The following is a 22952-nucleotide window of genomic DNA, read 5'->3' as shown; positions in this document are numbered from 1 at the left end:
TCTCTCGGGGAGTATGGGTGGTTTATATGAAGTGTGGAAAACACAGAAAACTTCAGCAGTTGGACCATATTTATCTGGAAATAAATGACTCAAGGGATAAAGACTCACCCGCTTCTTGCCTGGGCCAGAAAATGGGCAGAAATGCACCGAACTATGTTTAGATTCATGTGTAGATCAGAAACAACAAGCAGAAGACAGTAGTGATGCTGGTTACATTGAATTAACATAGATCTTTTTATACCCAAGAAGTGTTACAGATTTGGAAAGCCCAAATTAGACATCTCATGGCAAATAGATCTTTTAAAAAGGAGATGGTAAAACATTTCTCCTCAGGTGGATAAGGAACAAGAGTAAAAGTCTTCATAAATAAGAGTTTGAGAAAACCTTTTTGAGGCCCTGGGTTTCCATAGCCATCATTTTGAAGAAGGGGCTTCACTGGTCGACAATCCAGTTTTGCTGGTCAGGCCTCTAATCCAGACAGAGCACAGAAGCTGTTTGTATTACTCTGTTCTGACACTGCTAATAAACATGTACCCAAGACTGGGTAATTTATAAAGCAAAGAGGTTTTATGGATTTACAGTTCCACATGGCTGGGGAGGCCTCACAATCATGGTGGAAGGCAAGGAGGAGCAAGTCACATCTTACATGGAGGCAGGCAAAGAGAGAGAACTTGTGCAGGGGAACTCCTCTTTATAAAACCATCAGATCTCACGAGACTTATTCACTATCATGAAAACAGCATGGGAAAGACCCGCCCCCATGATTCAATTACCTCCCGTAACATGTGAGAATTGTGAGGGGTACAATTCAAGATGAGATTTGGGTGGGGACACAGCCAAACCGTATCAGTGTTGAAATGCAGTCCACAAATACTGAGCTGGCAGAGGAAATCCAAAACAGGTGCTTAGGAACATTTGTTTTCCGCCTTTTAGGAAGTCTCTTTATTTTCCTATAATTGTATCTGATGAGAGGAAATACAGAAGTAGATGGAGCAGAAGCCAATCTCCAATCTGAATCTTTGCAGCCTTATTGTGTATTAACTCATAGGCCACCTGCCCTGAGACAAATATAATTATGGAGCAATTATCCTATGTTCCTCAGGAGAAAAAAAAAAAAGAAAAGAAAAGAAAAGATCCATGGGTTATATTATGTCCTGCTGTTTAAGTTTACAAAGACAGTGTAAATTCAGATAGTAATAGCTGTGGCATGAAGAAAGTAGTTGGACAATTAGATGAGTTTCATGGAGAATTCAATGGTTATTTTGCCTTATTCACTACTATTCTCAAAACTTCATAGGCAAGTGAATCACCTGGAGATCCTGTTAAAATGCTGATTTTTATTCAGAAGGTACAGGGTAGGGCCTGAAATTTTGCTTTTCTAATAAACTCCAAGAAGCGGCTGATGCTGTCGATTCTCAAGACTGTTCTTTGTGTACCAAGATTCTAGTCCATGGTATCTGGGATGCATTTCAAGTATACAGCTGCTGCTTACAAGAGGGCTGTGCAAGTGTGTTTTCTTTCTCAGCTGCATCCCTGTGCCTCCCTAATTTTACCATGAACGTGAAACACACAAAAGCTGGAAAAATAATATGATGAATCTGTATTCACACCAACTACAGTCAAGAACTATTAATGTTTTACCATGTCTACTCCTCGCACCCCTATAACCCCTCTCTATACCCACACACCTCCTCTCTCTCTGTCCATCCTGCCTCTTCCTCACCTTCACCCCTCCTTCCCTCTTCTCCTCTCCTTTCCTCTTCTCCCCAGTTCTTCCTCTCCCACTTGCTCTGACCCCCTCCCTCTCTGTTTCTGTTTCCACTTCTTTCTCTCTCTCTCTCTCTATATATATATATGTGTGTGTGTGTGTGTGTGTGTGTGTCCTCCAGCCACATGAAGTTGCAGACATTATGATACTTTACTCATAAATATTCCATCATGCATCTCCTAAGAATAGATTCAATGCAATTATTATACTTCAGAAAATAAATAATAATTCCAATTCCATAATATTGACTAAATAGCCAGTTCATTTTTAAATACCTCCAATTGTACCCAAAATGTCTTTTACAGCTATTTAAAAAGAAAAAAGATCCAGTAAGGTTCAGACATTGCCTTGGTTATCCGATTATCATAGAACAGTCCCACAGTCTTCCTTTTTTTTAACTTTTTCATTGACGTTTTGAAAAGTTGAAACCCATTGTCTTTCAGAATGTCTCGTAGCCTGTATTTGTCTAATTGTTTTCTCATAGTGTTATTAAATTGTCTTTAATTAAAAATTATGCTTGGACCCTTGAAAAGATTCAGGCTACACATTTTTGGCAAGTGCATCTCACAAGGGTGGGATAGGCATTGCATAATATCAAGAAGCTTATACAGTCTGAGCATCCCACTATCAGTGACGGTAGCTTTGTTTATTTGGTTACAGTAATAACCACTAGCTCTCTCTATTGTAAAAGTGCATTTTTTCCTTTGCTACACTGTAGTCAGTGATTAATCTGTGTGGTGACACTTCAGCCATTTGTGAATATCCTGCTTTCAAACAACCTTTCGTCTAATGGCTTTAGCATTGATTGCTGAGGCTCACCTGAATCAGTGAATCATTTATTGGGAATTGAAAAATGGTGATTTTCTTTTCTTTTCTTTTCTTTTTTTTTTTTTTTTTTGACAAGAGTCTCGCTCTGTCCCCCAGGCTGGAGTGCAGTGGCACGATCTAAGCTCACTGCAAGCTCCGCCTCCCGGCTTCACGCCATTCTCCTGCCTCAGGCTCCTAAGTAGCTGAGACTACAGGCGCCTGCCACCACGCCTGGCTAATTATTTTTAGCAGAGACGGGGTTTCACCGTGTTAGCCAGGATGGTCTCCTTCTCCTGACCTCGCGATCTTCCCGTCTCGGCCTCCCAAAGTGCTGGGATTACAGGCGTGAGCCACCAAGCCCGGCCGAAAAATGGTGATTTTCTAATTCTATTATAACTTCTACATTTATCAACTTACATTCCTTTGCAATTGAGTCAGAACTTCCCCTCCCCCTTTCCTTACTCCATTCCATCATAATCAACTCATGATATATCGTTCATTTCACGTATCATAATCAATTATAATCTTTTTTTATGTTCATATCATCTCAAATGTACTCAGTGAGAGGTCCTTCAAGCTGACTTTTGTGTCCCTTAGACATAATTTCATTAGCGTTTGAGCACTTCCTTATTTGGTAGCACAAGAAGAAGTCCTGGGGCCACGTTTTTCTTTCCCAGCTCAGATGTGAAATCAGGCATTTCTCCAAGGAGCCCTGGTTGCTTTTAATGGAGAATGACATTTAGAACCCAAATCTAGACGTTTGGCGTACTCACTGCTACTCAAAGGTCATTGTTGCCAGGCATGTTCAGTGCCAAAGGTTGGAAATGTGGGATTTTTTAAATACAATTTTATGTTGATATTTCTAACTTGAATTCAAGTTACAGGGTTTTTTAATTTTACATTTTATTCTCCTATAAAAACCTCAACATAATTACTTATTTACTTTAGCCTACAGTATAAAAATGAAAAATAGCCTCCAAGTTACAATTGTTACTGCTAACAATAAACCCCTGTGTAAAATTTAAGATTTCTTGGCAGTCCTTTTTACTTTAAAATATACTCTACTAAAGGTATACAAAGGACTGAATTCAGAATTTACTTTAAATAATTCTTTTCTCTGTATCATTTTGATATAGATGTTTCTTCTGTTTATGCTTGACTTTAGTTAAGTTTTTGAATATATAAAACACACATGGTTCAAAAGTCAAAACTGATTCTCCAGGAAGTCTCAGCCAATATTCAGCCCCTCTACCACATCCCTTCAACTCTCTATTGGTAACCATTTCATTAGTTGCTCATTTATCCTTGCTATGTTTCTTTTGGGGGAAAAAGACTAAATCTATATATTTATTCATATTTCTTCTCCTTTATTACACAAAAAGCAGCATAACATATGCTTCACTCTGTAACTTGCTTTTCTCCCTTAATAATAAATCTTCACCCAAGCATGGTGGCTTACACCTATAATCCCAGCACTTCGGGAAGCCAAAGTGGGAGGATCACCTGAGCACAGGAGTTTGAATCCAGCTTGGGCAACATAGTGAGATCCCATTTCAATGAAAAAATTTTTTAAATTAGCCAGGAATGGTGGTGCACAACTGTAGTCCCAGCTACCCAGGAGGCTGAAGCGGAAGGATTGCTTGAGGCCAAGAGTTCAAGCCTGCAGTGAGCTATGACCACACCACTGCACTCCAGTCTGGGCAACAGAGGGAGACTTCATCTCCCAAAAATCAAAACAAAATAAAAAGAATGAAAGAAAAAAAGTATATTTATATGTATAAAATAAATATTTTATATATAATTATATTATATATAACATATTCCATATATTATATTTATTATTATCTTTATAAAGTAATATATTTATAAATTATAATATATCTATTATAATTTATATATTAATATATTATAGATATATATAATAATTTATGTATTACATAATTTTATGTAATTATATAATATGTAATTATATGTTACATTTATAAATTAATATATTATTTATATTATATTATATATATCTCTCTCTCTCTTGCTCTCTCCTGGAAATGACTAGCCATGAGTTCATGAGATCCTCCTCATTTTCATTTTAACAGCTGCATAGCACTCTATTTTGGCCATATAATAGAGTTTATTCAAACCTCTATTCATGGAGGTTTGTGTTGTTTCTAATCTTTTGCTATTACAAATAATGCTACAGTAAATAATTTTCTGCATGCTTTCTTTATATTTTTTGGGAGTAGTCTCAGGATACACTGGTAGACCCATGGATCAAAGAATAAATACATATGCAATGTTGTTAGATATTGCTAAATCCCCCACCATAGGAGTTGTACTGTACCTTTTCAGATTATCACCTGCCATGTAGCAATGCCTGTTTCTCCATAGTCTTGTCAACACACTGTTTTGTAAGTGTTTGAATTCTTTAAAGTATCTTAGATGAGAAGTGGTATCTCAGCAGAATTTCTATTTGCATTACTTTTATGAATGAGGTTAAAATCTTTTCATATTTTTAAACGCTATTTGCCTTGCTTTATCTGTAAAATATCTGTTTATGTCTTTTGACTTTTTAAAAATCATGGTTTGGGCCTTTTCTTAGTTAATATTGCTATATGGATGTCAAACAATGTAGATTTTATGACCAAAAAATTACCAGAAATAATAAAGAGATATTTCTTTTTTTTTAATTTTATTTTTTTAATTTTTATTATTTTTTTTTTATTATACTTTAAGTTCTAGGGTACATGTGCATAACGCTTATATCATGTATAACTCCCCAATGCAATCCCTCCCTCCTCCCCCCTCCCCATGATAGGCCCCAGTGTGTGATGTTCCCCTTCCCGAGTCCAAGTGATCTCATTGTTCAGTTCCCACCTATGAGTGAGAACATGCGGTGTTTGGTTTTCTCTTCTTGTGATAGTTTGCTAAGAATGATGGTTTCCAGCTGCATCCATGTCCCTACAAAGGATGCAAACTCATCCTTTTTGATGGCTGCATAGTATTCCATGGTGTATATGTGCCACATTTTCTTAATCCAGTCTGTCACAGATGGACATTTGGGTTGATTCCAAGTCTTTGCTATTGTGAATAGTGCCGCAATAAACATACGTGTGCATGTGTCTTTGTAGTAGAGTAATTTATAATCCTTTGGGTATATACCCAGTAGTGGGATGGCTGGGTCATATGGTACATCTAGTTCTAGATCCTTGAGGAATCGCCATACTGTTTTCCATAATGGTTGAACTAGTTTACAATCCCACCAACAGTGTAAAAGTGTTCCTATTTCTCCACATCCTCTCCAACATCTATTGTTTCCTGACTTCTTAATGATTGCCATTCTAACTGGTGTGAGATGGTATCTCATTGTGGTTTTGATTTGCATTTCTCTGATGGCGAGTGATGATGAGCATTTTTTCATGTGTCTGTTGGCTGTATGGATGTCTTCTTTTGAGAAATGTCTGTTCATATCCTTTCCCCACTTTTTGATGGGGTTGTTTGTTTTTTTCTTGTATATTTGTTTGAGTTCTTTGTAGATTCTGGATATTAGCCCTTTGTCAGATGAGTAGGTTGCAAAAATTTCTCCCATTCTGTAGGTTGCCTGTTCACTCTGATGGTAGTTTCTTTTGCTGTGCAGAAGCTCTTTAGTTTAATTAGATCCCATTTGTCAATTTTGGCTTTTGCTGCCGTTGCTTTTGGTGTTTTAGACATGAAGTCCTTGCCCATGCCTATGTCCTGAATGGTACTACCTAGATTTTCTTCTAGGGTTTTTATGGTATTAGGTCTAACATTTAAGTCTCTAATCCATCTTGAATTAATTTTCGTATAAGGGGTAAGGAATGGATCCAGTTTCAGCTTTCTACTTATGGCTAGCCAATTTTCCCAGCACCATTTATTAAATAGGGAATCCTTTCCCCATTTCTTGTTTTTGTCAGGTTTGTCAAAGATCAGATGGCTGTAGATGTGTGGTATTATTTCTGAGGACTCTGTTCTGTTCCATTGGTCTATTCTCTGTTGTGGTACCAGTACCATGCTGTTTTGGTTACTGTAGCCTTGTAGTATAGTTTGAAGTCAGGTAGCGTGACGCTTCCAGCTTTGTCCTTTTGACCTAGGATTGTTTTGGCAATGCGGGCTCTTTTTTGGTTCCATATGAACTTTAAAGCAGTTTTTTCCAATTCTGTGAAGAAAGTCATTGGTAGCTTGATGGGGATGGCATTGAATCTATAAATAACCTTGGGCAGTATGGCCATTTTCACGATGTTGATTCTTCCTATCCATGAGCATGGTATGTTCTTCCATTTGTTTGTGTCCTCTTTGATTTCACTGAGCAGTGGTTTGTAGTTCTCCTTGAAGAGGTCCTTTACATCCCTTGTAAGCTGGATTCCTAGGTATTTTATTCTCTTTGAAGCAATTGTGAATGGAAGTTCATTCCTGATTTGGCTCTCTGCTTGTCTGTTACTGGTGTATAAGAATGCTTGTGATTTTTGCACATTAATTTTGTATCCTGAGACTTTGCTGAAGTTGCTTATCAGCTTAAGGAGATTTTGGCTGAGACGATGGGGTTTTCTAAATATACAATCATGTCATCTGCAAACAGGGACAATTTGACTTCTTCTTTTCCTAACTGGATACCCTTGATTTCTTTCTCTTGCCTGATTGCCCTAGCCAGAACTTCCAACACTATGTTGAATAGGAGTGGTGAGAGAGGGCATCCCTGTCTTGTGCCAGTTTTCAAAGGGAATTTTTCCAGTTTTTGCCCATTCAGTATGATATTAGCTGCGGGTTTGTCGTAAATAGCTCTTATTATTTTGAGGTACGTTCCATCAATACCGAATTTATTGAGCGTTTTTAGCATAAAGGGCTGTTGAATTTTGTCAAAAGCCTTTTCTGCATCTATTGAGATAATCATGTGGTTCTTGTCTTTGGTTCTGTTTATATGCTGGATTACGTTTATTGATTTGCGAATGTTGAACCAGCCTTGCATCCCAGGGATGAAGCCCACTTGATCATGGTGGATAAGCTTTTTGATGTGCTGCTGAATCCGGTTTGCCAGTATTTTATTGAGAATTTTTGCATCGATGTTCATCAGGGATATTGGTCTAAAATTCTCTTTTTTTGTTGTGTCTCTGCCAGGCTTTGGTATCAGGATGATGTTGGCCTCATAAAATGAGTTAGGGAGGATTCCCTCTTTTTCTATTGATTGGAATAGTTTCAGAAGGAATGGTACCAGCTCCTCCTTGTACCTCTGGTAGAATTCAGCTGTGAATCCATCTGGTCCTGGACTTTTTTTCGTGGGTAGGCTATTAATTGTTGCCTCAATTTCAGAGCCTGCTATTGGTCTATTCAGGGATTCAACTTCTTCCTGGTTCAGTCTTGGGAGAGTGTAAGTGTCCAGGAAATTATCCATTTCTTCTAGATTTTCTAGTTGATTTGCGTAGAGGCATTTATAGTATTCTCTGATGGTTGTTTGTATTTCTGTGGGGTCGGTGGTGATATCCCCTTTATCATTTTTTATTGCGTCTATTTGATTCCTCTCTCTTTTCTTCTTTATTAGTCTTGCTAGCGGTCTGTCAATGTTGTTGATCTTTTCAAAAAACCAACTCCTGGATTCATTGATTTTTTGGAGGGTTTTTTGTGACTCTATCTCCTTCAGTTCTGCTCTGATCTTAGTTATTTCTTGCCTTCTGCTAGCTTTTGAATGTGTTTGCTCTTGCCTCTCTAGTTCTTTTAATTGTGATGTTAGGGTGTCAATTTTAGATCTTTCCCGCTTTCTCTTGTGGGCATTTAGTGCTATAAATTTCCCTCTACACACTGCTTTAAATGTGTCCCAGAGATTCTGGTATGTTGTATCTTTGTTCTCATTGGTTTCAAAGAACATCTTTATTTCTGCTTTCATTTCGTTATGTACCCAGTAGTCATTCAGGAGCAGGTTGTTCAGTTTCCATGTAGTTGAGCGGTTTTGATTGAGTTTCTTAATCCTGAGTTCTAGTTTGATTGCACTGTGGTCTGAGAGACAGTTTGTTATAATTTCTGTTCTTTGACATTTGCTGAGGAGTGCTTTACTTCCAATTATGTGGTCAATTTTGGAATAAGTGCGATGTGGTGCTGAGAAGAATGTATATTCTGTTGATTTGGGGTGGAGAGTTCTATAGATGTCTATTAGGTCTGCTTGGTGCAGAGATGAGTTCAATTCCTGGATATCCTTGTTAACTTTCTGTCTCGTTGATCTGTCTAATGTGTTGAAGTCTCCCATTATTATTGTATGGGAGTCTAAGTCTCTTTGTAGGTCTCTAAGGACTTGCTTTATGAATCTGGGTGCTCCTGTATTGGGTGCATATATATTTAGGAGAGTTAGCTCTTCCTGTTGAATTGATCCCTTTACCATTATGTAATGGCCTTCTTTGTCTCTTTTGATCTTTGATGGTTTAAAGTCTGTTTTATCAGAGACTAGGATTGCAACCCCTGCTTTTTTTTGTTCTCCATTTGCTTGGTAGATCTTCCTCCATCCCTTTATTTTGAGCCTATGTATGTCTCTGCATGTGAGATGGGTCTCCTGAATACAGTAGACTGATGGGTCTTGACTCTTTATCCAGTTTGCCAGTCTGTGTCTTTTAACTGGAGCATTTAGTCCATTGACATTTAAGGTTAATATTGTTATGTGTGAACTTGATCCTGTCATTATGATATTAACTGGTTATTTTGCTCATTAGTTGATGCAGTTTCTTCCTAGCCTCGATGGTCTTTACATTTTGGCATGTTTTTGCAATGGCTGGTACCTGTTGTTCCTTTCCATGTTTAGGGCTTCCTTCAGGGTCTCTTGTAAGGCAGGCCTGGTGGTGACAAAATCTCTAAGCATTTGCTTATCTGTAAAGGATTTTATTTCTCCTTCACTGATGAAACTTAGTTTGGCTGGATATGAAATTCTGGGTTGAAAATTCTTTTCTTTAAGAACGTTGAATATTGGCCCCCACTCTCTTCTGGCTTGTAGAGTTTCTGCCGAGAGATCTGCTGTTAGTCTGATGGGCTTCCCTTTGTGGGTAACCCGACCTTTCTCTCTGGCTGCCCTTAAGATTTTTTCCTTCATTTCAACTTTGGTGAATCTGGCAATTATGTGTCTTGGAGTTGCTCTTCTGGAGGAGTATCTTTGTGGCGTTCTCTGTATTTCCTGAATTGGAATGTTGGCCTGCCCTACTAGGTTGGGGAAGTTCTCCTGGATGATATCCTGAAGAGTGTTTTCCAAGTTGGTTCCATTTTCCCCCTCACTTTCAGGCACCCCAATCAGACGTGGATTTGGTCTTTTTACATAATCCCATACTTCTTGAAGGCTTTGTTCATTTCTTTTTCTTCTTTTTTCTTTTGGTTTTCTCTTCTCGCTTCATTTCATTCATTTGATCCTCAATCGCTGATACTCTTTCTTCCAGTTGATCGAGTCGGTTACTGAAGCTTGTGCATTTGTCACGTATTTCTCGTGTCATGGTTTTCATCTCTGTCATTTCGTTTATGATCTTCTCTGCATTAATTAGTCTAGCTGTCAATTCTTCCACTCTTTTTTCAAGATTTTTAGTTTCTTTGCGCTGGGTACGTAATTCCTCCTTTAGCTCTGAGAGGTTTGATGGACTGAAGCCTTCTTCTCTCATCTCGTCAAAGTCATTCTCTGACCAGCTTTGATCCGTTGCTGGCGATGGGCTGCGCTCCTTTGCAGGGGGAGATGCGCTCTTATTTTTTGAATTTCCAGCTTTTCTGCCCTGCTTTTCCCCATCTTTGTGGTTTTATCTGTCTCTGGTCTTTGATGACGGTGACGTACTGATGGGGTTTTGGTACAGGTGTCCTTCCTGTTTGATAGTTTTCCGTCTGACAGTCAGAAGGACTGTCTGTTGGTCTGTTGGAGATTGCTTGAGGTCCACTCCAGACCCTGTTTGCCTGGGTATCAGCAGCAGAGGTTGCCGAAGATAGAATATTGCTGAACAGCGAGTGTACCTGTCTGATTCTTCCTTTGGAAGTTTCCTCTCAGGGATGACTCCACCCTGTGAGGTGTGGGGTGTCAGACTGCCCCTAGTGGGGGATGTCTCCCAGCTAGGCTACTCAGGGGTCAGGGACCCACCTGAGCAGGCAGTCTGTCCTTTCTCGGATCTCAACCTCCGCGTTGGGAGATCCACGGCTCTCCCCAAAGCTGTCAGACAGAGTCGTTTGCCTCTGCACCAGCCCCGCTGCTTCCCCTATTGGACCTCAGCTGTGGGCTGTCCCCAGAGGTGGAGTCTACAGAGACAGGCAGGCTTCCTTGAGCTGCTGTGAGCTCCACCCAGTTCGAGCTTCCCAGAGGCATTGTTTACCTACTTAAGCCTCAGCAATGGCGGGCGCCCCTCCCCCAGCCTGGCTGCTGCCTTGCGGATAGATCGCAGCAGACTGCTGTGTTAGCAGTGAGGGAGGCTCCGTGGGCGTGGGACCCTCCCGGCCAGGTGTGGGATATATTCTCCTGGTGTGCCTGTTTCCTTAAAGTGCAGTATTGGGGTGGGAGTTACCCGATTTTCCAGGTGTTGTGTGTCTCAGTTCCCCTGGCTAGGAAAACAGATTTCCTTCCCCCTTGCGCTTCCAGGTGAGGCGATGCCTCGCCCTGCTTCAGCTCACGCTGGTCAGGCTGCAGCAGCTGACCAGCACCGATTGTCCGGCACTCCCTAGAGAGATGACCCCAGTACCTCAGTTGAAAATGCAGAAATCACCGGTCTTCTGTGTCACTCGCGCTGGGAGTTGGAGACTGGAGCTGTTCCTATTCGGCCATCTTGCTCCGCCCCCTCTTTTTTTTAAATTCGAGAAAAAAATAAAAGGTTAATTGCTTAAATCATAGACAATCTCAAAGCATTAGTAAGGAATTATCATTGACTGCCTCCTTTCTCCCCCTCCTAAGCAGCTTATTTATATAGACATTGCACCACCTAAAGAGATATTTCTTAATGGTACGTTATCCATTTTACTTTGGAAAGATTTGACAATTCTGAATTTGCATTCATATGATAATATAACCTAAAACTACATAAAGTAAAAAAATTAAGTAAAGTAGACAAACCCATAATCTGAGTGATATATGTTAACACACCTCTCTCTGTAGGTGATTAAGAAGAAAAAAGTCATTGAAAGTAGAAAAGGTTTAAATGATGGTATTAATACACATGATTTGATTGACACATACAAAGCACTGTATCCAGACCACTGTTGATAAGTATTCTTACATGAAGTGAAAAAAAAAAAGTCCCAGAAGATTACATACAACATGACACTCTTCTCATAAAGTATACAACCACTAAAATTAAAATATGTAATTTTAGGTTTACATATAGATGCAATAAAACTATATGAAAAGGAAAGATAGATCTGGAACTCAAGATAATGTTTATGTCAATAGCAAGAGGGAGAAAGAAAAATAGGGTAGAAGTCCATATGGTTAAATGAAGATATTGTCACGGTCCTACATTTTGTTTTGAATGGTCGTTTTATATGTGCTTTTCACATTAAATAAATCATCAACAAAGAAATACGAGTTGATGGTATGTCATGAACCAAAAACTATGACTAATTCACTTCTGTGAATCTGAAATCTAAAGAAAACAAACAGAAAATTTAAAAAAAAACAAACTTTTAACTCACAAAAGCTAATAAAAGAACAATATCCAAAGAAAGGATAGGAAGAAAGATTAATAAAGATAAAAATAGACATTAATAAATTAATAAAACAATAACAAAATGAAAACAAGTGAAATGATCACTGGGAAAGAAGACATATTCTTTGAAAAGACCAATAACAGAGACAATCCTTTGGAGAACATGATCAAGAAAATAACAAAGGAGGTAAATAATGTGCCAGGATATATACTAAATGTGTAATAAATTAGAATTTGACTTTCAAAAATGCTATTCAAACTTTCTGCTCTACTAAGCACTATACTACCATAGAAAGCAAAAAAGAAAAAAGGTGGACATTTTTCTGAAATCAATAATTATAATTTTAGCTCCACTGGATAATATCCATTTTTAATTGATTTCCAAACACTTTGCTTATCTTTATATGCATAGTGTTCTTTATGCCTTGGTTTTTAAATCAGCTAGACTCAAATCAGCAGTAACTTGAAAGACCACATGTACCAACGGGGTCCCCATGCATTTGGTTTGCACTCAGAGGGAATAAGGGGAAGAAGTTTTGTGACTTATCTGAGAAGTTCCAAGTATTTCTTGCAATGACATTTCCTTTTTCTTGTTTATAATGCAAGCAAGAAGTTAGAATCATAATTGTTTTACCTCTGCCCATTAAAATATGATATTAAAAATCATCTTAATGAATAGATATTAATATCTGACGGCGACTGCTCTGACCTCCTGTCTAACAGGCCCCATTTATGTCTTGTTTGATGAAAGTTCTCCGCATCTGCAAAGCAAAAGGGCAAACTGATTTGTGAACAAGACTTATTGTCACAGCGGCAGATTTGTATAATGAGAAATATATTAAATCTAATGAAGGGAGAGCATGCCTACCAAGGCAGCAAGTCTGTGTTGTGATTAAGTGATTCAATATCCCTCAATGGATTAATTTAGACAATGCATTGGGGTATATAGCCACTGCCAGGCCCCTTTGCTCTAATGACAAATGCTAAGCAATGCCGAATATTTGTGCATATGTATTAGGTTTTTAAGGTGATAAAGTAAGGTGTCACCCTCAGACCCCAACATTAACAAGATGAATCCCAATGATGCATATGTCTTACCGTTAGAGAACCAGGAAGATTGATCAACAATGTCATCTTTTAATATCTGCTTACAGTAAAGCGTTTACTATAAAATAGACACACACTTTTACCTTTTCAGCCAAGACCAGCTTACTGTATCTGACAAATACTAAATGCAATTCACATTGCTTCCCTCTCTGGTTCCTGGCAGGGCCAAAGTCAGATACAAGACAGTCAATCATGGGCTCTAATTTTAAAATAGGAGAATGTTAGCTATTATTTAATTGTCTACATTTACATACCCCACACAATAAGTGATGTCATTTACAGGATTTAAAAGCAACAGTGAACCTCTCAGGGCCCAGCAGTCACCTTTCTATAGCTTGGGACAAGTCCAATTTCCAGTTGTTTCTCACCATTGTGACTGCATAAAGCAAAACCCTATAACCCTCAGAAAAGCACAGAAGAGGTTGATTTCTGCATTAAAAATAGCTGATTCCAGTACACATATGCTCAATCCACATCATAGAGAGGAAAATGGGCTGTATTTCAAGTCCTCAGTGTAACGTGGAAAAAATATTCAGGATTCTAAATATCTGCAGGCAATGGATTGAAAAATTCTAACTTTTTTTTCCCATCCCTTTATTTTATTCTACAAGGTTCAACTAAGAGAAAAATATCATGAGAGTACCAGCATCCAAATTAAGAAACTAGAAGAAAATAGCCACTTACTTGGTGTCCAGCGGCCTTAATAAGGAGAAACAGAATTTTCATTGCCTTGGGCATTCACTCTGATGACTCAAGGACAGAGAGAAATATAACAACTCTAGCTTCCTCTCTTTATAGTAACCAGAAGAAACAAAGAAAATGTGATTCTGCAAATGTGACTTCTACATGAGGCAGGTGGTGAGAAAAAAAGTTGTCTCACACACACACACACAAAGACTGAAAGTAGGGTTCAACTTCTTTGGATTCTCCTAGATGACTGGATTCCTCCAGGCCTAATGAAACCATCTGAATTGTGTGATGTGGGGGAAAATCACTCACATCTGGAGACAAGCAAGCTGAAATACAAGTCCTGTTCTGCAACCCATAATACCAGCTGTGTGATCCTGATTATGTTCTTTCTTCCTTCAGAAATTGTTATTCCTAACAATTTTATCATTTCTGAAATAGATGTACTAATGTAATTTTTAAAAACCTATTTATTAATCATTCCTCACTGAGCTAAAAGGAAGGTGGCACTTTACATTAAAGAAGCATTTTTGATGAGGAATGTGGTCAGGGAGAACATGTAAATGAGGAAATAGGAACAGGAAAGGAGATAAATTGCTCTGCATAAGCAAGTTGTAATAGATTGAGAGGCCTTGGGGAAGACCATGTAAGGCACACACTGAAATTGCAGTGGCTGAGTAGTAAGCCTGGTGTGGAGAGAGAAAAGAGGCTTCAGGAAGAGGCAACTGATTCCTGGATTATGCCATGAATTCCACCACATTGGGTTGTAAATAAAAGGGCCTCAGAAAGCCCTATAGAATCACTGTTAGGTATTCTACATGCCCTCTGGCACAATTCATCTTAGGCACCAGGCTGCTTACCTAGAAAGACTACTGCACCTGAGAAGATATGACTTGATTTGAATAGAAATTTTCGTTTTTTTTCCCAAGTCACATTCATTTCTATTCATTTCAGGAAAAAGTTAATTTACCTCCAAATGTTTCTGAAAGCAAGCCCAAGTGCCGCAGGTTCAAAAAATGCTAGTAGCTTAGCCCAGGAACTCAGTAAGACCTTTCTCCACAATCAGATAGAGCTAATAACATTTATGGTTTATATAACACTTACCATATACCAGATACTATTCTGTGTGCTTCACATATATTAACTCTTTTACTCTCTGCTACAAACTTGCAGATGCTAATATTATCCCATTTTACAGGTTAAGTAACTTAGGCATGTAAAGATTCGATAATGTTTTATTTAGTCCATTTTCACACTGCTATAAAGAACTGCCCAAGACTGGGTAATTTATAAAGGAAAGAGGTTGAATTGGCTCACAGTTCAGCATGGCTGGGGAGGCCTCAGGAAACTTATAATCATGGCAGAAGGCAAATGGGGAGCAAGGCACCTTCTCCACAAGGCGGCAGGAAGGAGGGTGCACGCAGAGGGAACTATCAAACACTTATAAAACCATTAGATCTTGTTAGAACTCACTCATTATCATGAGAACAGCATGGAGGAAATCACCCTTGTGATTCAATTACCGCCACCTGGTCTCTCCCTTGACATGTGGAAATTATAGGGATGATGAGGATTATAATTCAACATGAGATTTGGGTGGGGACACAAAGCCTAACCATATCAGATAACTTGCCCAGAGACACACAACATTTGGTGGAATAAGATTCAAATCCAAGGAGTTTGGATCTTGTGTCTTTGCTCTTAAATAGTAGACTAGACTGCCTTTCTACATCTCATATTAACATAGATGAAAAGGAAAATTGGTAAAAATACAGGTTCAAACAGACATACATATAAATAAAAATAAAATGTAGATATAGAAATACAAATAGAGAAACAAATACAGATACAAATTTAGATATGGGTATTGACACAGAAATATAGACATAAATCTTAATAGGCCACTAGAGAAAAGAGTAGACACAGGTCAGCAAAAAAAAGAACTAGGGGAAAAGATGCTGGGAACATCAGAAGCTACCATGTGTTTCTTCATTCCAGAAACTTGATTCTATATTTGGGACTTTTTGTTTGCTTACATTTTTTGTAAAAATGAACAAAAAATAAAGTTCTGCAGGATATGAAGACTAATAATATATGATTAGGTCTGGAAGTGGTGAAATTTGGAGATTACAAAGGATTAGGAAAGTTTCTGTTTCTGATCATGATGGAGTAACTATTACTAGACACTCTGTCTTTTGTAAAGTAGAAAACTGGACAAAATATATAAAGCAAGAGTTTTCAGACATTGAACAACAGGCAGCACAGAATGGTGATCCCTGAGAAAAGAGATCAAATGAGGTGAGTCCTATAATTGTCCCCGCTTTCTCTCTAATGGCACTTCCTAGTCTGTTTCTCAGGAAAGAGGAATGCAGACAGAGCACAGAAGTCTTAAGAAGGTGAGAAAATGGAGATGGGAGTTCAGGGAGACTGAGGCAGCTGAAACTTGTGAGACATGGTAGTGGCAAGGAGAGAGTTACGCAAAAAATGAGACCCAGAAAATTGCCTAGGAAAACCTCGTAAGACTGGTGCTAAATACTAAGCTATGCATATGTAGACAGAAACTCTATGAGACAGGGAAAAGAAGTATTATTCCATTCAAGTTCTCACCAGTCAGAAAAAAAGGGATCTCATTAACATCCAGGGCATTCAGTAAAGATACTCAATCAGGCTTTAGTAGTAAGGTTAAAGTAACCATAGAGCAAATACTGCACTTCAGCTTTTAATAAACTTACAGATGAGTATTTTTAAAAATCAAATCATATGCAAATAACTTGTCTGCCTATCGAAACAAACTCAAGTTATTTAAAGGAAGACAAAAAAATCCAGATAACAACATAAAAAATCCAAAATCCTATCAAAAATTACTAACCATGCAAAAAATGCAGGAAATTTTGACCCACAGCCAGAACAAAATCATATCAATAGAAGCATCCTAGAAATAAAAGTGAATGATAAATGAATTAACAGAAAAGAACTTTAAAATAGTTATTAGAAATATAATTAAGAATAGAAAGATATGAATATAGAAGAAAATATATATTTAATTGTATATTTTAAGTAGATGCAGTTTATTGTACATAATTATATTTCAACAAAGTTGATTTTTAAAAGAAAACTACTCTTTTTTCCTTTTTATTTGTATGAATTTATGGGGATATCTGTACAACTTTGTTACATGCCTAGATTGCATAGTAGCCAAGTCAGGGCTTTTAGGGTATGCATCATACAAATAAAATACATTGCATCCATTAACCAATTTGTCATCATCCTCCCCCTGTGCAACCCTCTCACCCTTTTGGGTCTTCATTACCTATCATTCAACTCTCTATGTCCACAAGAACATATTTATTAGCACCTACTTATGAGTGAGAATATGCAGTTATTTGTCTTTCTGTGTCTAGTTTGTTTCACTTAAGATAATGATCTCCTGTTCCATCCATGTTACTGCTATAAAAGCCATGATTTTAGTCTTTCAATGGCTGAATTTTATTCTATTGTGTATGTATGCCATAGTCTCTTTATCCATTCATCTGGTGTTTTGTCGATTTATGATTTTTTTTTTTTTTTTTTTTTGAGACAGGGTCTCACTTTGTTGCCCATGCTGGAGTGCAGTGGCGTGATCTTGGCTCACTGCAGCCCTTGCCTCCTGGATTCACAGCCTCCCAAATACCTGGGACTACGGCCGTGTGCCACCACACCTGGCCAATTTTTGAATTTTTTTAGTAGAGATAGGGTTTCACCATGATGGCCAGGCTGATCTTGAACTCCGGACCTCAAGTGATCCACCCGCCTTGACCTCCCAAAGTGCTAGAACCACAGGCTTGAGCCACCACACCCGGCCTTATTCATCTGTGGATGGATACTTAGGTTGATTCTATATCTTTACTATTGTGAATAGTGCCGCAAAAAACACATGTATGAGTGCAGGTATCTTTTTGATAAAATGATTACTTTACTTTTGGGTAGATACCCAGTAGTAGGATTGCTGGATCATATGGTACTTCTATTTTCAATTCTTTGAAAAATCTCCCTACTGTTTTCCATTGAAGCTGTACTGATTTATATTCCCACCAACTGTGTATGAGTTCCCTTTTCTTCATATTCTCACCAACATCTTACTTTTTGTCATTTATTAATAGCCATTCTGACTAATGTAAGATGATATCTCACTATGGCTTTGATTTGCATTTCTCCGATGATTAGTGATGTTGAGCATTTCTTCATACATTGTTGGCCCTCTTCCTGTCTTCTGTTGAAAAATGTCTATCTGTGTACTTTGCCCACTTTTTAATGGAATTATTAGGGTTTGTTATTGTTGAATTGCATGAGTTTCTTCCATATTCTGGATATTAGTCCCCTGTCAGATAAATGCTTTGCAAATATTCTGTCCCATTTAACAGGTCATCTCTTCACTCTGTTGATTATTTCTCTTGCTGTGCAAAGACTTTTAGTTAAATTAAGTCCTGTTTGTTTATTTTTGTTTTCGTTGCTAGTTCTTTTGAGGTCTTAGTCATAGTTTTTTTGCCTAGTCCAATGTCCAGAAGTCTTCCTTTTCTTCTATTATTTGTATACTTTTGGGTCTTACATTTAAGTTTTTAATGCATATTGAGTTGATTTTTATATATGGTGGGAGATAAGAGTCTATTCTATTCCTCTGCATATGGCAATCCAATTTTCCCAGCCCCATTTATTGAAGAGGGTATCCTTTCCCCAGTGTAAGTTCTTGTTGGTTCTGCTAAAGATCAGTTGGCTGTAAATATGTGGCTTTGTTTCTGGATTCTCTGATCTGTTCCACTGATTTATATGTCTGTTTATCCATCAATACCATGCTGTTTTGGTTACTACAGCCTTGTGACATAATTTGAAGTCAGGTAACATGATATCATCAGCTTTATTCTTTTTGCTCAGGATTACTTTGACTACTTGTGCTTTTTTTGGTTCCATATGAATTTTAAGATTGTCTTTTCTAATTCTGTGAAAGATGACTGGTATTTTGATTTAGATTGCATTGAATCTGTAGATTGCTTTGGGCGGTAAAGTTATTTGGATCATATTAATTATTTCAATCCACAAGCATGAGGTGGTCTCCATTTGTTTGTGTCATCTTCAATATTTTTCCTCAGTGTTTTGTAGGTTTTTTTGTAGAAATATTTTGTCTCCTTGGTTAAATTTATTCTAGGCTTTTTTGCAGCTACAGTAAATGGATTGCCTTCTTGATTTCTTTCTTAGTAAGACTGTTATCAGCATATAGAAACAATACTAAATTTTATTTGCTAGTTTTGTGTCCTGAAACTTCACTGAATTCATTTATCAATCTAAGTGAGTTTTTGATGGAGTCTTTAGCTTTCTCTAGACATAAGATCATATCATCAGCAAAGAGAAATAAGTTTTCTTCCTCTTTTCCAATTTGAATGCCTTTTATTGCTTCTTCTTGCCTGATTGCTCTGGCTAGGACTTCCAATACTATGTTGAGTAGGAGTGATGAGGGGGGCATTTTTATCTTGCTCCTGTTCTTAGAGAAAATGCTATCAACTTTTCCCAATTCAGTATGATATTAACTGTGAATTTGTCATAAATAACCTTTATTGGTTTGAGGTATGCTCTTTCTATGCCTAGTGTGTTGAGTTTTTATCATGAAGGGGTGTTGAATCTTACCAAATGCTTTTTTTTTTTTTTTTTTTTTTGCATCTATTGAGATAATCATATGGTTTTTGTCCTTGATTTTGTTTATGGAATGTATCACATTTATTGACTTGTATATGTTGAACCATTCTTGTATCCCCAGTATAAAACCCACTTGATTATGGTGTATTATCATTTCAATGTGCTGTTAGATTCAGTTTGCTAGTTTTTGTTGAGAATTTTTGTGTCTTTGTTCATGAGGGATATTAGTCTGTAGTTTTCTTTTTCATTGCTCTTGTCTGGCTTTAGTATAAAGGTGATACTGGCCTTTTAGAATGAGTTAAGGAACTTTCCTTCTTCCTCAATTTTTAGGAATAGTTTCAGGAGTATTAGCACCAGTTCTTTGTGTATTTGGTAGAATCCTTTTGTAAATTTGTCTGGTCTTTGGATTTTCATTTTGGGGAGTTTTTAAAATTACTGATTCAATCTTGCTACTTGTTATTGATCTGTTCAGGAGTTCTATTTCTTCCTGGTTCAATCTTGGTAGGCTGTATGTTTCCAGGAATTTATCTGTTTCCTCTAGGTTTTCCAGTTCATGAGCATATAACTATTCATAATAGTCTCTGATGATCTTTTGTATTTCTGTGGTATCACTTATAATGTCTCATTTTTCATTTCTGATTTTACTCATTTGGGTCTTGCCTCTTCTTGGTTAGTCTAGCTAGTAGTATATTACAATTACTACTAGCAATTTTGTTTATCTTTTCAAATAATCAACTTTTTTCATTAATCTTTTGTAATTTTTGTTTGTTTTTATGTTATTTAGTTCTGCTCCAATCTTTGTTATTTCTTTCCTTTTGATAATTTAGGGCTTGGTTTGTTCTTGCTTTTTTAGTTTCTTGAGGTGCATCATCAGATTGTTAATTAGCAGACCTACCTAATCTGTCAGACCCAGCACACACCTAACCTGCAACTCAGCCCTGAGCCATAGGAGCCTCTGCCAAGCTCTGGACCAAGCCTCTGAGGTTATTGCATCCTGCTCAAGTCCTAGGGGTGGCACCCATTTCCCAGCACCAGCATTTGTGACTGCAGTACATGACACATTCCCTTCTCTTTCCTGGCAGTAGAAGCCCACCTGCTGCTTATGCCCCTGTTCTGCAAGCAACAGCTCAGGTTTTTTTTTTAATGTGTAGGACCAACCTTGTTGGATTCCAGACAGTTTAGATGCTATTAAAAACTAAGATCAAAAATGGCATTTTGTTGTAACCACTTAGGTTTCAGAAAGGGCACATGTGGGACCCAGGGCAAGCTCCTCCCTGGAGCAGTGTTTTTCCACAATCTCCCAGTAGCTCCCCAAGTTAGATTTAGAGCTTGGACAGGTTAAGGTACTCTCCTATGGCCTGGTTTGGACAATTCCCCAGTGGTAAAGTAGACTGCAGAGATTCTCACTTCATACTCTCCCCGTATTGGAGAGTCACTCCAAGCTTCTAGATAATCCCAGTCAAGCAGGCTGCTTCTTTTCCTTCTCTTTCCTAGTTTTTTGGTGTTTTCTGTTGAACTCTCATGTTCTCTCTTGGATAATATACTCAAGAAAGTGTTATTGCCTGCACAGGATTTTGAGTCTTCTAAGTGGATGAGGAGAGCATGAAATGCTTCTAATCATCCTCTGTATTTTCTTTTTTTTTTTTTTGAGATGGAATCTCACTCTGTTGCCCAGCCTGAAGTGCAATGACATGATTTCGGCTCACTGCAACCTCCACTTCCTGGGTTGAAGCAATTCTCCTGCCTCAGCCTCCTGAGTAGCTGGGATTATAGGCATGTGCCACCATACCTGGCTAATTTTTGTATTTTTAGTAGAGATGAGGTTTCACCATGTTCGTCAGGCTGGTCTCGAACTCCTGACCTTGTGATTCGCCTGCCTTGGCCTTCCAACATTCATTGTATTTTTACTATTGCCAGACTCTGTGCTAAGTGCTAGGGAAACAAAACACAATCAACTAAATGCAATGTGGTACCCTCAACTGGATTCTACCAGGGCAGACTGTATCCAGCCTATGCACTACTCTGCTTACAGATTCAGGAATCCTTGCACTGTCTATAGTCTAGAAGTCACAAAACTCAAACTTCTACAGCTGAAAAGTACAATGTCTGACTTTTAAAAAATATATATTTAAATGAGATATACAAGTTAGACACTGCAGATGAAACAACCAGTAAATCCAAGTCCATAGCAATAAATACTAAATCTGACAAGCGTATTAGTCCATTTTCACACTGCTATAAAGAATACTTGAGACTGGGTAATTTATAAAGAAGAGATTTAATTTACTCACAGTTCCACATGGCTGGGAAGGCCTCAGGAAACTTAAAATCATGGCAGAAGTTAAAGGGGAAGCCAAGTACATCTTACATGGCAGCAGGAGGAGGAGGGGTGGGACTGCCAAACACTTTTAAACCATCAGAACTCACTCACTACCAAAAGAACAGCATGAGGGAAAACAACCCAATGATCCAATCACCTCCCATCAGACATGAGGATTACAATTAGAGATGAGATTTGGGTGGGGACACAGTCCCAAACCGTATCAGCAAGAGAAAAATCAACAACAATAAAAAGAAAAAAAAGCAGAGCCTCTATGATTTATAGGACAACATTAAGTCTAACATACATGTAAATATCTCCTAGAAGGAGAGAAGATGTAGGGAGAATGGAGAAAAAATTAAAGGTCTAAATATTTTCCAAAGTTGAGAAAAACTACATTTGATAAAAAATTTTCAAGAAGTTCAACAAACTTTGAATAAGATAAACATAAAGAAACCTATAGAAGTACATAAACCATACTTAGTGGCTAAAACCAGTAATAAAAAGGAAAATCCTAAAATCAGAGTGAAAAATACATTACATAAAGGGGAACTACAATAAGAATTATATACTGAGTTTCTGTTAGGTAAAAGGTAAGACAAAAGAAAATGGAATATCTTTGAAGTGTTGAAAGAACAAAAACAAACAAAACGATCAATTTAGTATATCCAATAAAAGTGTATTTCAAAAAAAAGACAAATATTTTTCAAACAACCAAAAGATAAGAAGTGTGGCCATCTACAGACCTGCACTATAAGAAACGTGAAAGTCTTCTGGTTAAGGAAAATGGTACCAAATGGAAACCCAAATCTACACAAAGGAATGAATAACATTGAAAATGGTAAATGGAAGGGTAAATTTAAAAATTACTTTTTCACTTTAAAAATACTTTTACAATATAATTAAAAAGCAAAAATCACAACATTATGTTGTGGAGTTTACAATGTATGTA

This window comes from Trachypithecus francoisi, unplaced genomic scaffold (assembly GCF_009764315.1).
Source record: "Trachypithecus francoisi isolate TF-2019V2 unplaced genomic scaffold, Tfra_2.0 Contig01440, whole genome shotgun sequence".
NCBI lineage: Eukaryota > Metazoa > Chordata > Mammalia > Primates > Cercopithecidae > Trachypithecus > Trachypithecus francoisi.
This window is presented reverse-complemented; position numbering follows the sequence as displayed.